The sequence below is a fragment of the Bos grunniens genome, chromosome 2 (assembly GCF_055505025.1).
Source record: "Bos grunniens cultivar Pamir isolate PY7600 chromosome 2, Bosgru_T2T1.0, whole genome shotgun sequence".
Classification (NCBI taxonomy): domain Eukaryota; kingdom Metazoa; phylum Chordata; class Mammalia; order Artiodactyla; family Bovidae; genus Bos; species Bos grunniens.
This window is the reverse complement of record NC_141166.1, coordinates 59,748,419-59,754,341: the sequence shown is the minus strand read 5'-3', so window position 1 is coordinate 59,754,341 and position 5,923 is coordinate 59,748,419.

Below are 5,923 nucleotides of genomic sequence, written 5' to 3'. Positions count from 1 at the left end.
TTCATTCACTAAGAAAAATTGAATACAACTGAAAACAAAAATACTAAGTATCAAAAGAGATTTTTCTTTAGGAGATCAGAAAGCACCATAGGTCAAAGGCAGCCAACAACCTGCTCCCTTGTGACAGTTTGGACATTCCAGAAACATACCTTGATACAGAGTTTAAATTGTAAGGTGTTGCTAGGAATCAACGCCTGTGAAAGGAAAAGTTGGATTGTAATGCAGGCCTAGAAAGCCTCAGTCAAACTGCTAGGGAGCTCTGGAGTGTATACTGGCTGGTAGAGTTGTCTCATGTAGAATCAAAGGGTCAGTCCTGGATATCCCAACTTGCTCAATGAACACAAGGGGCTTCCCTAGGAAGAGCATGCTTTTAGGTGAGGCTAGTCTCACAAGCTGAAGCACAGCCCATAATGGATGGCAACTGGATTCACTTTCAGAAGAAGGATAAATTGAAAAGTTCACAGTCATCCAAAATGTTATCATTTTATATTGTTGAATTTGAAAATGCTGTTCTGTCTTCCTGGAATTTCCAAAATTCCATCCTCCATTTCCTTTAAAATCACATATAGGAGAACAGTATGGAGATCCCTTAAAAACTAAAAGCATAGCTACCATATGAACTAGCACTCCCACTCCTGGGCATATATCTAGAGAAAACCATGCTTCAAAAGGATACACATGTTTCAGTGTTCATTGCAGCTCTGTTTACAATAGCCAAGACATGAAAACAAACTAAATGCCTATTGACAGATAATTGGATAAATATGGAATATTAATCAGTCATAAAAAATAACAAAATGAAATAATGTCATTTGCAGCAATACAGATGTACCTAGAGATTACTATACTAAGTGAAGTATGTCAGACAAAGAAAGACAAATACCATATGATATCATCTGTATGTGGAATCTAAAGTATGACACAAATGAACTTACAAAATAGAAATAGACTCACAGACATAGAAAACAAATGTATGGTAACCAAAGGGGAAAGGTGGAGGAGAAGGACAAACTGGCAAATTAGGGCAGACATGTTCACATTACTGAATTCAAAACAGATAACCAACAAGAACCTACTGTATAGCACAGATAACTCTGTCTCATATTCTCTAATAACACAAATGGGAAAATAATTTGAAATACTATATGTATGTATGTGTGTGTGTGTATATATATATATATATATATATATATATATGGGGGGGCGGTCCTAAAATGGTGGGGGAATAGGGCAGGGAGACCATTTTCTCCCCCACAAATTCAACAAAAGAACATTTGAACGCTGAGCAAATTCCACAAAACAACTTCTGAATGCTGGCAGAGGACATCAGGCACCCAGAAAGGTAGCCCAGTGCTGTCGAAAGGAGGTAGGACAAAATAAAAAAGATAAAAAGAGAGACAAACGAGGTAGGGGTGGAGATCCATCCCAGGAAGGGAGTCTTAAAAAAGAGAGAAGTTTCCAAACACAGGAAAGACTCTCACAAAATTCTAGCAAACAGAATCCAACAACACATTAAAAAGATTATACATCATGACCAAGTGGGCTTTATCCCAGGGATGCAAGGATTCTTCAATGTGTGCAAATCAATCAACGCAATACACCACATTAACAACTTGAAAGATAAAAACCATATGATTATCTCAATAGATGCAAAGAAAGCCTTTGACAAAATTCAATATCTATTTATGATAAAAACCCTCCAGAAAGCAGGAATAGAAGGAACATACCTCAACATAATAAAAGCTATATATGACAAACCCACAACAAACGTTATCATCAATGGTGAAAAACTGAAAGCATTTCCCTTAAGGTCAGGAACCAAGACAAGGGTGTCCACTCTCACCACTACTATTCAACATAGTTTTGGAAGTTTTGGCCACAGCAATCAGAGCAGAAAAAGAAATAAAAGGAATCCAAATTGGAAAAGAATAAGTAAAACTCTCACTGTTTGCAGATGACATGATCCTCTACATATAAAACCCTAAAGACTCCACCAGAAAATTACTAGAGCTAATCAATGAATATAGTAAAGTTGCAGGATATAAAATTAACACACAGAAATCTCTTGCATTCCTATACACAAATAATGAGAAAACAGAAAGAGAAATTAAGGAAACAATTCCATTCACCATTGCAATGAAAAGAATAAAATATTTAGGAATATATCTACCTAAAGAAACAAATAGAAACTAATAGAGTTTTGCCAAGAAAATGCACTGGTCATAACAAACACCCTCTTCCAACAACACAAGAGAAGACTCTATACATGGACATCACCAGATGGTCAACACCGAAATCAGATTGATTATATTACTTTTTTTTTTTTTTAACTTGTGGAAGATTTGATTCTTTATTAAGAAATTCCACCACAATGAGTTAATTAGAGAAAAATAAGAAAGTTCAGTACAGTGGGTATTACAAATCCAATGAGAAAATTAATAGCTTTCTATATGGAAATAGCTACTTATTAAAGTTTTAATTTTAACAATTCCATTTACAATAACAGTAAGCACAAACCATTCAGGGAATGCTCTAACAAGGAATGGACAGGAATGAAAAATAGATTCACACATTTCATACTTTCGGAGAACTGTTTTTATGGTTTTTACCTTTTTTGTCTATAGGAAGTCTTTTTTTATCTTTTTTTAAATTTTATTTTATTTTTTAACTTTACAATATTGTATTGGTTTTGCCATATATCAAAATGAATCCGCCACAGGTATACATGTGTTTCCCATCCTGAACCCTCCCCCCTCCTCCCTCCTCATACCATCTCTCTGGGTCGTCCCACTGCACCAGCCCCAAGCATCCAGTATTGTGCATCGAACCTGGACTGGTGACTAGTTTCATATATATTACACATGTTTCAATGTCATTCTCTCAAATCATCCCACCCTCTCCCTCTCCCACAGAGTCCAAAAGACTGTTCTATACAACAGTGTCTCTTTTGCTGTCTCACATACAGATGCAGAAGCTCTATACAGTCAACAAAAATAAGACCAGGAGCTGACTGTGGCTCAGATCATGAACTCCTTATTGCCAAATTCAGACTTAAATTGAAGAAAGTAGGGAAAACCACTAGACCATTCAGGTATGGCCTAAATCAAATCCCTTATGATTATACAGTGGAAGTGAGAAATAGATTTAAGGGCCTAGATCTGATAGATAGAGTGCCTGATGAACTATGGAATGAGGTTCATGACACTGTACAGCAGACAGGGATCAAGGCCATCTCCATGGAAAAGAAATGCAAAAAAGCAAATGGCTGTCTGGGGAGGCCTTACAAATAGCTGTGAAAAGAAGAGAAGCAAAAAGCAAAGGAGAAAAGGAAAGATAAAAACATCTGAATGCAGAGTTCCAAAGAATAGCAAGAGGAGATAAGAAAGCCTTCTTCAACGATCAATACAAAGAAATAGAGGAAAACAAAAAAATGGGAGACTAGAGATCTCTTCAGAAAATTAGAGATACCAAGGGAACATTTCATGCAAAGATGGGCTCGATAAGGGACAAAAACGGTATGGATCCAACAGAAGAAGAAGATATTAAGAAGAGATGGCAAGAATACACAGAAGAACTGTACAAAAAAGATCTTCACGACCCAGATAATCACGATGGTATGATCACTGATCTAGAGCCAGACATCCTGGACTGTGAGGTCAAGTGGGTCTTAGAAAGCATCACTACGAACAAAGCTAGTGGAGGTGATAGAATTCCAGTTGAGCTATTCCAAATCCTGAAAGATGATGCTGTGAAAGTGCTGCACTCAATATGCTAGCAAATTTGGAAAACTCAGCAGTGGCCACAGGACTGGAAAAGGTCAGCTTTCATTCCAATCCCAAAGAGAGGCAATGCCAAAGAATTCTCAAACTACCACACAATTGCACCCATCTCACATGCTAGTAAAGTAATGCTCAAAATTCTCCAAGGCAGGCTTCAGCAATATATGAACCGTGAACTTCCTGATGTTCAAGCTGGTTTTAGAAAAGGCAGAGGAACCAGAGATCAAATTTCCAACATCCGCTGGAACGTGGAAAAAACAAGAGAGTTCCAGAAAAACATCTATTTCTGCTTTATTGACTATGCCAAAGCCTTTGACTGTGTGGATCACAATAAACTGTGGAAAATTCTGAAAGAGATGGGAATACCAGACCAACTGATCTGCCTCTTGAGAAATCTGTATGCAGGTCAGGAAGCAACAGTTAGAACTGGACATGGAACAACAGACTGGTTCCAAATAGGTAAGGAGTACATCAAGGCTTTATATTGTCACCCTGTTTATTTAACTTATATGTAGAGTACATCATGAGAAACGCTGGACTGGAAGAAACACAAGCTAGAATCAAGATTGCCGGAAGAAATATCAATAACCTCAGATATGCAGATGACACCACCCTTATGGCAGAAAGTGAAGAGGAACGAAAAAGCCTCTTGATGAAAGTGAAAGTGGAGAGTGAAAAAGCTGGCTTAAGGTTCAACATTCAGAAAATGAAGATCATGGCATCCGGTCCCATCACTTCATGGGAAATGGATGGGGAAACAGTGGAAACAGTGTCAGACTTTATTTTTCTGGGCTCCAATATCACTGCAGATGGTGACTGCAGCCATGAAATTAAAAGATGCTTACTCCTTGGAAGGAAAGTTATGACCAACCTAGACAGCATATTCAAAAGCAGAGACATCACTTTGCCAACAAAGGTCCGTCTAGTCAAGGCTATGGTTTTTCCTGTGGTCATGTATGGATGTGAGAGTTGGACTGTGAAGAAGGCTGAGCGCCGAAGAATTGATGCTTTTGAACTGTGGTGTTGGAGAGGACACTTGAGAGTCCCTTGGAATGCAAGGATGTACAACCAGTCCATCCTAAAGGAGCTCGGTCTTGGGTGTACTGGAGTGGGGTGCCATTGCCTTCTCCGACTTATATGTTAGATAGTTTCAAACATTTCTATGACTAAAAGAATGGCATTTATGTAGCAAAGGACTAACACTGCATAGCACTTAATGGAAGTCCTAAAAATATTAATAGATTGACCACTAAATTTGTACATGATCTGACAATGACAAGTACATCATGACCACCACCTGGCTTCCTGTCAATTGGGTGAGGCATTCCTACTTTACAATATTAAAATGTGAAAGAAAAATGAGCATTGGAATTAATGAAATATGGCATATTGCTCTGCCTGCTCTACATTCTTATTTGCACAGCTAAGAGTCAATTCAAACTGTGAACCCAAAAGAATTTTTTATCTCACTAACTCCAAAGATCTACTTTCTCCCATTTTTTTCCAAGATAATTTATTAGACACATCATTTTCCCAGTTGCTCAGGCAAAACAAAAAGAAAACTAAAACATGAATGAACTATTTTGGGTTTTCTCATTTCTGCCAGACCACAAGTTGAACTGATCAATGGATTTGGTCTCTTCTTCCTTTATTACATCTAAATGTGCTGTTTTCCACTGTTTCATGAATGCCCACTATTGAACAGTATCATCTCTTATTTAAAGAGCTCCCAATGGCTCTCCCTGTTTCTACTTCTGAATGATATATTTTAATTTTAAATAAGATCATATCTCTCCACATTTCAGAATCTTCAATGGTTTATCTCACATATATAATTAAAGCTTAAGTCCTTACCTAGGCCATTAAAATTCTACATGGTCTAGACTTCCTGTTCCACTCCAGCTATTCCAATTTTCTTGTTCTTTCTCAAATATGACAGGCTAATTGCTTCTTCAGGCTCTAGGGCCTTTGTACTTACTGCAACAATTACTAAAATGCCAGCTAAGAAAGGCTCTGTTCATATTTACTCAAATGCTTCTAAAAATGTCTCCTCAAAGATCTTTCACCCCATGTGTAAAAAGATAATGCTTTCATTCATCCCTCAGTCAGTTTCCCACTTCTTTTCCTGCTTTATTTTCTGGAAA